The sequence below is a fragment of the Hemiscyllium ocellatum genome, chromosome 28 (assembly GCF_020745735.1).
Source record: "Hemiscyllium ocellatum isolate sHemOce1 chromosome 28, sHemOce1.pat.X.cur, whole genome shotgun sequence".
Classification (NCBI taxonomy): Eukaryota; Metazoa; Chordata; class Chondrichthyes; order Orectolobiformes; family Hemiscylliidae; genus Hemiscyllium; species Hemiscyllium ocellatum.
Genome location: NC_083428.1, coordinates 15092873 through 15103602, shown reverse-complemented (window position 1 = coordinate 15103602; position 10730 = coordinate 15092873).

Sequence of the window (10730 nt, the reverse complement as noted above, 5' to 3'; positions counted from 1 at the left end):
ACCTCTCTCAAAACGCTAGGGTATATCCCATCAAGGCCAGGAGATTTATCAATTTTAAGACCTTTTAGCTTTTCTTGCACTTTCCCTTTTGTAATGGCAACCATACTCAACTCAGCTCCCTGACTCCCTTTAATTGTTGGGATATTACTCATGTCTTCCACTGTGAAGACTGATGCAAAGTGCTTGTTAAGTTCTCCTGCTATTTCCTTATCTCCCATCACGAGGCTTCCAACATCAGTTTGAAATGGCCCAATGTCTACTTTTGCCTGTCGTTTGTTTCTTATGTATTGAAAGAAACTTTTACTATCATTTCTAATATTACTGGCTAGCCTACCTTCATATTTGATCCTCTCCTTCCTCTGTTTGTTTTTGTAGCCTTCCCAATCTTCTGATTTCCCGCTGCTCTTGGCCACTTTATAGGATCTCTCTTTTTCTTTAATACATTTCCTGACTTCCTTTGTTAGCCATGGCTGTCTAATCCCTCCCCAGATAATCTTTCTTTTCTTGGGGATGAACGTCTGTACAGTGTCCTCAATTATACCCACAAACTCCTGCCATTTTTGCTCTACTGTCTTCCTTGCTAGGCTCTGCTTCCAATCTATTTTTGTCAGTTCCTCTCTCATGCCCTCATAATTACCTTTATTTAACTGTAACACCCTTACATCTGATTTTGCCTTCTCTCTTTCAAACTTCAGACTGAACTCTACCATATTATGATCGCTGCTTCCTAAGGGTTCTCTTACTTTAAGATCTTTTATAAAGTCTGGTTTATTACATAGAACTAGGTCCAGAATAGCCTGCTCCCTTGTGGGCTCCGTGACAAGCTGTCCCAAAAAGCCATCCTGTAAGCATTCCATGAATTCCCTTTCTTTGGATCCACTGGCAACATTATTTACCCAGCCCACCTGCATATTGAAGTCTCCCATGATCACCGTGACCTTGCCTTTCTGACATGCCTTCTCTATTTCCCGGTACATTTGCTCCCCGGTCCTGACCACTGTTAGGAGGTTTGTACATAACTCCAATTATGTTTTTTTTTTGCCTTTGTGGTTCCTCAATTCCACTCACACAGGCTCCACATCATCCGACACTATGTCATTCAGTGCCATTGATTTAATTTTGTTCTTAACTAACAAGGCAACCCCACACCCTCTGCCCACCTCCCTGTCTTTTTGATAAGTTGAAAATCCTTGGAGGTTTAACTGCCAGTCCTGACCCCCCTGTAATCAAGTCTCTGTGATGCCTACCACATCATAATCATTCACTATGATCTGTGCCATCAGTTCATCTGCTTTGTTATGAATGCTACGAGCATTCAGGTAAAGTGCCTTAATGCTAACATTATCATTAGAGATATTGGAAATCATAAGATGTCCTAAGTTATCCTTCCTTTTTGCTGCATTCCCAGTCTGCCTCGAGTTTAAATCCGCCTGCACGTATGCTATCCTGTTGCTTATCTTTCCATTTAACTCCATACTCTCTATCGGTTTCACTTTCCCTTCCCCCGAACTCAGAAGTTTAAAGTACTATTGACCACCCTATTTATCCTCTTCACTAGAACATTGGTACCTGATCGGTTCAGGTGGAGACCGTCCCAACGGTACAGATCCCCCTGTTCCAAAACTGATGCCAGTGCCCCATGAAGTGGAATCCCTCTTTCCCACACTAATCCCTTAGCCACGTGTTTACTTCCCTAATTTTGTTGTCCCTATGCCAATTGGCACGTGGCTCGGGCAGTAATCTGGAGATTATGACCCTTGAGGACCTGTACTTCAATTTCCTTCCTAGTGCTTCGTAATCCCCAAACAGATCCTCCTCCCTAGTTTTGCCTATGTTGTTAGTCCCAACGTGGACCACAACAACTGGATCCTCCCCCTCCCGCTCCAATATTCTTTCAAGCCGGTCAGAGACGTCCCGCCCCCTGACACCGGGCAGGCAACACACAATGCGAGACTCCCGATCCGGCTTGCAAAGGATACTATCTGCCCCCCTAATTATAGAATCCCCTATAACCACTACTTGTCTATTTGCTCCCCGCTCTTGAATGGCCTTCTGCAGCATGGTGCCATGGTCAGCTGGCTCATCCTGTCCAGAGCCCTTTTCCTCACGTACAGGGAGCAAGAATCTCATACCTGCTGGACAAGGTCAAGGGCTGAGGCTCCTGCACTCCTGAACTCAGGTTCCCCCTACCTGCCTCACTTACAGTCACATTCTGATGTCCCTGATCACTAGCTGAATGTGAATTACTTAATCTCCCAGGTGTGACTGCCTCCTGAAACAAAGCGTCCAGGTAACTCTCCCCCTCCTGGATGTGCCGCAGTGTTTGAAGCTCAGATTCTAGATCATCAACTCTGATCCGGAGTTCTTCCAGCAACCAACACTTGCTGCAGATGTGGTCACTGCCATTCACAATGGGATCAGCCAGCTCCCACATCATACAGCTACAGCACATCGCCTGCCCAGCCATCTCTGGGTTAATTACTTTGTTACTTTGTACAGGTTTGAGTTAAAATACTTTCTGATACCTCTCTGCTATAGTCTTTTCCTAAAAAAGAATTAATAGATAGACAAAAAGAAAAGTAAATTTTTAACCAGTCACTGGTAAAGAAATAGAAAATCCTTACCTTAAAAATACCAGAGTACTGAAGGAGGTTAGAGGAGGAGGGTGGGTGGGAGATACTACAGTTGTAGAATCTCAGGTTTAGCCACCTTCCTGATTTATACACTCACTGCTTTCCTTCCCGGCTGCCCCTCTGCTCGTCGTCACTTCCCCCTACTTCTCCCGCTCTTTCTGTGAAGAGAAAAAAAAACACCGCTGCCCGCTACCAGTAAGTAATTTTAAAACAAACTGTCTTACCTTAGCTGTAGTCTTCCGGGTTCGTTTATACTCAGCCACTGCTCCCACTCAAAAAAAAAGATGTTTCACAACATCTTTCCAATAGGAAGGAGACCAGAATTCCACGCAAAATTCCAACAGCGGCTTAACCAATGTCCTGTACAGCTGCAACATGACCTCCCAACTCCTGTACTCAAAACTCTGACCAATGAAGAAAAGCAAACCAAACGCCTTCTTCACTATCCTATCTACCTGTGACTCCACTTTCAAGGAGCTATGAACCTGCACTCCAAGGTCTCTTTGTTCAGCAACACTCCCTAGGACCTTACCATTAAGTGTATAAGTCCTGCTGAGATTTGCTTTCCCAAAATGCGCGACTTCACATTTATCTGAATTAAACTCCATCTGCCACCTCTCAGCCCATTGGCCATCTGGTCAAGATCCTGTTGCAATCTAAGGTAACCCTCCTCGCTGTCCACTACACCTCCAATTTTGGTGTCATCTGCAAACTTATTAACTGTACCTCTTCTGCTCGCATCCAAATCATTTATGTAAATGACAAAAGGTAGAGGGCCCAGCACCGATCCTTGTGGCACTCCACTGGTCACAGGCATCCAGTCTGAAAAACAACCCTCCAGCACCAACCTCTGTCTTCTACTTTTGAGCCAGTTCTGTATCCAAATGGCTAGTTCTCCCTGTATTCCATGAGATCTAACCATGCTAATCAGTCTCCAATGGGGAACCTTGTCGAACACCTTACTGAAGTCCATATAGATCACATCTACTGCTCTGCCCTCATCAATCCTCTTTGTTACTTCTTCAAAAAACTCAATCAAGTTTGTGAGACATGATTTCCCACGCACAAAGCCATGTTGACAATCCCTAATCTATCCTTGCCTTTCCAAATACATGTACATCCTGTCCCTCAGGATTCCCTCCAACAACGTGCCCACTACTGAGGTCAGGCTCACCGGTCTATAGTTCCCAGGCTTGTCTTTACCGCAGTAGCACCATGTTTGCCAACCTCCAGTCTTCTGGTACCTTACCTGTGACTATCGATGATACAAATATCTCAGCAAGAGGCCCAGCAATCACTTTCCTAGCTTCCCACAGAGTTCTCGGGTACATCTGATCAGGTCCTGTGGATTTATTCACCTTTAACCGTTACAACAAATCCAGCACTTCCTCCTCTGTAATCTGGATATTTTGCAAGATGTCACCATCTATTTCCCTACAGTCTATATCTTCCATATCCTTTTCCACAGTAAATACTGATGCAAAACATTCATTTAGTATCTCACCCATTTTCCGTGGCTCCACACAAAGGCCGCCTTGCTGATCTCTGAGGAGCCCTATTCTCTCTCTAGTTACCCTTTTGTCCTTAATATATTTGTAAAAACCCTTTGGATTCTCCTGAATTCTATTTGCCAAAGCTATCTCATGTCCCCATTTTGCCCTGCTGATTTCCCTCTTAAGTATACTCCTACTTTTTTTATACTCTTCTAAGGATTCGCTCGATCTATCCTGTCTATACCTGACATATGCTTCCTTCTTTTTCTTAACCAAACCCTCAATTTCTTTAGTCATCCAGCATTCCCTATACCTACCAGCCTTTTCTTTCACCCTGACGGGAATATGCTTTCTCTGGATTCTTGTAATCTCATTTCTGAAGGCTTCCCATTTTCCAGTCATCCCTTTATCTGCGAACATCTGCCCCCAATCAGCTTTTGAAAGCTTGTGCAAGCCAAAGATATTCCCTGAGCTTGTTCCTGATGAGATGTGGATGAAGAGATGAAGTGAGAATAAATTTTTCCACTGAGTGAAGTCAGTTTTGGTTCATCTGTCTGTTAAATTCAGTGAGATTGACTTTCACAGAATCATACAAGATTCAGAGAATCCTGACAGTGAAGAAGCAGCCATTTGGCCCATAGAGTCTACGCCAATTGTCTGAAGAACATCCCCACCCAGACTTACTCCATTGCATTAACCCTGTAACATTGGATAACAAACATCCCACTTTCTTCTGGCTTCTCCCATGGTATGCTCCGTATCTAGCTGCAAATGTGTTGCTGGTCAAAGCACAGCAGGCCAGGCAGCATCTCAGGAATAGAGAATTCGACGTTTCGAGCATAAGCCCTTCATCAAGCTTATTCCTGATGAAGGGCTTATGCTCGAAACGTCGAATTCTCTATTCCTGAGATGCTGCCTGGCCTGCTGTGCTTTGACCAGCAACACATTTGCAGCATGCTCCGTATCTATTAAATATTCCCCTTAGCTCTGGCAGGAAAGCTATTTGCCAATTACAAAGGCAACTGAGCCTGGGTTATTTCTTCATCAACAGCGCATGTCTTTCACATTGTGTCTGCATCGCATCAGAGTCACCAAGGTGAATAATCAAAGGGAAGAGTTTCATTAGTGAAACTAACAAGCCTAGGAATCTTCGATCAGTTACACTGGAGAACTCAAGCCATAAGTACTGCAAAACTGCTGTCCAAAGAATTACTTCAATTAGAAAATGCTATCGCAAGTGAATACCAAGTTCTTGGAAGGTACTCTACCTGTCTTCCACTTCACTAAGCTTTGGCTGCACTGCCCTGCTACCAGCTTTCACCATGGCATGGGAATAGTTAATGCCGCTACAATGCAGCTGCATTTTCCATTTCTACTGAAGAGCCAGAACAGAAGTCCCATCATTAACACCGGCAGCAGGAGCAACACCAGCAGCTACCTTCTCCCTCACTGCATGTCATTCCACAGGACAGAGGGGCGGGCATCTGGTAGGAGGTGAAGCCCCGAAAGCAGGCAAATGGTTAGCACCATTAAGAAGGCAATGCCTCGGGAGTTTCAGGACTTTCGCAGCAGGTCATTCCTGTAATTTTCCAGCCTCCTGTAATTGGACCTTCTTTCCAGTGGAGTAAGTGGGAACACAATGCTGGTGGCTGATGAGGTGCCTGTCATTGAAAAAGCGAAGTGGAAGTCCCTATTGTCCCAGAGACAGCTGTTTCATTAGAGACAGAGTGAGATTGACCTGAGGGTTACCACATCCGAGGTTGAGAAGGTGGGACTTTCATGGTGACCTCAGCTGGGACGGGAATTGAACGCACGCTGTTGATGTTACTCCACATCATAAGGTGGCTGCTCAGCCAACTGAGGTGCTGGACCCCTGCACATTATTGGAGGGCTATGCACTTCCTTCCTTCCCCCTACTCCTCCTCCTGGGTCTCTGCCTCTCCTCCAGTGTTGGTGCTCTCTTCTCTTGCAAGGAGAGAAGGGAGAGAGGTGTGTGTGTTTCTAATGGCTAGTACAGAAGTTATTGTTTTTCCTGTCTTCACCTTCCACCCACCTATCACTGCAATTCTCTGTCACCAGCTTTCACCACCCTTTAGCAACACCTTTTACACGGCCACCTTCCACCTCTGCTGAGGAGCAGGAGCAGAAACAATACCACCAATGGCAGCATGAGGAGTATCACAGCAACAAAACTAGTGACACTAGAGTGTCACTGCAAGGAAGGCTGTGATAGGGTAAGGTGAGTGATGGCTGTTCAATTCGGGATGTGAGAGGCCTGCAATGAGGGAAGCTGCAAAATTTGTTGACCTGTGAATGTTCAGCAAGTCAAGGGTGTGGGGATTGGCATCTGACAGTGTTACGCCACTCACCCTTCCCATCTTCCTGAGGTCCCTGGACCTTCTTGGAGTATTGTCTCCAGGTTGGAGGATCCACGCACCTGCTTTTTATTTCCTTGGCCTCTTCCATTTGCACTCACTTGTTTGGAGAGGTCACATGCTGTGTTTGGGAGAGCTCAAGGCACTACAGCCTCTCAGACCTTACAGCAGCAATTCCTGGTGAGAGTCAGAGACCTGGGGAGGAGGCAACCTATTCAGATCTCAGCACCATGCGAGACATTCCCATATGTCTTCCCTTACCCACAAACACAATTGACTGAGTTCCCAACTGCGGTTTGATATATTTCATGCACGTTTACTCTCCTTTCTTTTCCCTTTCTCAAAACTATAACAGTACCTCTTGTCCTCACCTTCCACCCATCAACCTCCATGCTCAACAGATCTGCCAGTTTTGCTACAAAAACACAAGTGTGTGGATTTAATGAAAGCAAGTGTGGTGTGCACTGCTGGCCAGACAGCACCTGCTCTCACATCCTTTATGGAAGACCTTATGGAAGTTCCATCGAGACACTTGACAGACTAGAGACAGATCTTTTCCAGGATAAAGGTGGCCTGCAGCTCTTTGTACCCAGCTGCCTCCAGTCAAGAGACGTCACTTTCTGGTGGGTTAAGGAATTGGTCATCGGCATCCAACTCTTATAGATGGTGATGAATCTATTCAAGAATTAAAGGTGCTGTCTCCTCTCTTTATTTAACTGATGTCTTCAAAACTGGTTCCAATATCTTCCCAAACATCTAATTCTGTGTGAAATACACTAATTGACTCTCCAACTATTGCAGGCAAAAGATGTTTGGTCAACTGTTCAACTTAAGTAACTCACTAAGGCTCCTCCAACAGCACTTTCCAACCCACGATTTCCACAAACCCCCTCAAGGCAGCATATGCGCTGGAAAAAGTTCCCCTCCCAAGCCACACACCATCCTGACTTGGAAATACAATGCTGTTTCTTCACTGTTGCTGGGTCATACAGCAGGGTCCAACTATAATGAAGGACTTATGCTCGAAACATTGATTCTCCTGCTCCTCTGATGCTGCCTGACTGGCTGTGCTTTTCGAGCCTCACACATTTCGATGCTGAACATAATCCCAAACTAAGTAGTCCCACCTGCCTGTGCTTGGCCATATCCTTCTAATTATTCTTGTTATTCTCATTGTTATTTCTGAATTTTGAAGTCATAGAGATTTTCAGCACCAAAACAGACTCTTCAGTCCACTTGTCCATGCTGACCAGATATCCCAACCCAATCTCGTCCCACTTGCCAGCACCTGGCCCATATCCCTCCAAACCCTTCCTATTCATAGACCCATCCAGATGCCTTTTAAATGTTGTAATTGTACCAGCCTCCACCACTTCCTCTGGCAGCTCATTCCATACACATACCACCGTCTGTGTGAAAAAGTTGCCCCTTAGGTCTCTTTTATATCTTTCCCTCTCACTCTAAACCCATGCCCTTTAGTTCTGGACTCCCTGACCCCAGGGTAAAGACTTTGTCTACTTATGCTATTCATCCCTTCCTCATGATTTTATAAACCTCTGTAAGGTTACCCCTCAACCTCCGACACTCCAGGGAAAAAGTATTCTTGTACTTATCTAAGTGTCTTCTAAAAGTTGTAACTGTACTTGCATCCATCACTTTCTTTGGAAGTTCATTCCACACATGAACCACTCTCTGTGTAAAACAAAAATGACCCTCAGGTCTTTTTTAAGTCTTTCTCCTCTCGCCTTAAAAATTTGCCCTCTAGTTTTGAAATCCCCCATCTTACGAAAAGACATCTGCCATTCATCTTATTATCAAAATCCTGAAACTGCCTTCCCAACAGCATTGGATGCCGTTATACCCTAAAGAGTACTACAGTTCACACCACCTTCCTCAAGATCATTTGGGGTGGGTAGTAAATGCTGGGCTAGCCAGCAAAACCCACATCCACACAAATGGATAAAATAAAGAATGGGAACATAGCCTGGATTGAGAAGGCATTAGCAATAGATGCAATTTTTCAGACGTAGGAAGCTCTATTTGTTTTACATGTTTCATCTAAATATCATTTTTATTTTAAATAAATTTAGTTTGAATCCTTTTTTTGATTTACTGCCACTGTATTCTCATTCTTGTTGTATTGTGTTAACCTCAAACAGAATTGCCAGCCGTTTTGATTGACACTTTGAAAACACAATTGTGCTCTCTTATTGTGATCCCACATCTAAAAATATTGAGCGCTTAGGCAATTTCTTTTGGAGTGGGGGTGGGGGTGGGAGATTTGCAATTTTTATGTGGGATTGTCTGTAACTTGTAGATCTTTGTGATTATTTTCAATTACAGTAAATTTAATGTTCAGATCCTGATTCAGGAGCAGTTCTTCTGTTGATATTGAAGATAAGCCATTTCAGAAAATTGGATTTTTACACTGATTAGCACACGAAATCTGTACTGAGTTCTTTTCTTTCATCTACCAGATTGAACAAATTACCATCAATTATTCCTAACATTTCCTTTAACTTTAGTGACTCTAGTGATTATTTGATTTTCCCCACCACGTGATTCTGTGTCTGAGTGAATGAAATCACTGCCAAGAACATGTTTTCTTTCAGGTGCCAGATTATGGTGGCATTTTCCTGTCTGGAACTGTTGTGTAGTGAGTGTATGTTGATTTACCAGAAAGGCTATTTTAATTTTGCAATGACTTAATATTGCTAGGGCTTTTGGACAGGTTCCAAAACGATTACAATGATCAATGTTTATTTCCTCACTTTCCTGATAGGTGTACAAACACTAAAATAGATTTTGGGTTGAATGTTCTATCCAGGAATTTGATTGGTTCTGATATTTTCACCACTCTAGCTTTTTATTATGGGTGGCACAGTGGCTCAGTGGTTAGCACTGCTGCCTCAGCACCAGAGACTCAGATTTGATTCCAGCCTCGGGTGACTGTCTGTGTGGAGTGTGCACATTCTCCGCATGTCTGTATGAGTTTCCTCTGGGTGCTCCGGTTTCCTCCCAGAATCCAAAGATATGAAGGTTAGGTCAATTGGCCATGCTAAATTGTCCATAGTGTTCAGGGATGTGTAGGTTAGGTGCATTAGTCAGAGGAAATGTAGGGTAGGGGGAATGGGTCTGGGTGGGTTACTCTTCGAAGGGTTAGTGTGGACGTGTTGGGCTGAGGGGCCTGTTTCTACTGTGTAGAGATTCTATGATTCTATTAAATGTAATTTGTTTCAAAAATTCTCAAATTTGATTATCCAATATTAAGTGTCCAGAAAAGAAACCCTACAATTGTTTAGTTTGCTTCAAAAATCTTTTATGCAATTTCTTCTCTCTACTTTTCCTCTCATCGTTTCTGCTGGTATTTTCTTTCCTTCCTCACATTCTCTCCTGAAGTCCTTGTTTCTGCTCTCTGTTAGGATTGAGGAGAGGAAGGAGGGTGGGGAAGTGAATGAGCAGTGGAGTTATCCAATATCTTGCCTAAATGGTCAAACATTCTTATTTGAACTTTAATAGAGCCTGCAGGAGCTCAGCCAAAAGGTGAATATAGCAAAATCTAACCATCGTGATGAACAGAGTTTGAATGTTGGGTGCTGGATGTCAAATGAATGATAGACTTAAGGATGGGAAGGAAATCCACCTTTGCTTTTTCTAACATATTCCCCTATGCGTAGTTGGGTCATTTTCTCCCAAGGGGAAAGAAGCTAGCTGATTAGTGAGGCTCTGGCAAGTATTTTATTCTATTTCTGAGGCTTAAAACTACAGGAACAGTGGTGAGTTAAATAAAGCAGTTAAAAATAATAAAACAAGTATTTGGGTAACACAATTAAGTAGTTAATTAAAATACATTGAGGATGGTAGAAAAGGTGATAAATCATAGTTGCAGAATGTGGGCTGTCCTGGATGCATTGTGATCCAGGGCACATTTCCAGTGAGTGTTTGCAGTTTCTGCAGTTTTAGCTCTGACATTATGAACTGGTGATTAATCTACAGGCACTGTGACATTATCAGTGAGGAGCAAAGTTACACTCTATTCCAAGAGGTGACTGATGTGGATTTTTGCCTCTAGCTGCATGTTTTACCTGATGTGGCAATGTCAATGACGCTTTTAAAGAGAGGTTGATTAGAGGGCAGGACAGACATGTCCCTGTGAAAATGAGGGATAGAAATGGCAAGATTATGGAACCATGGATGACAGGTGAAATAGTGAGACTAGCTAATAGGAA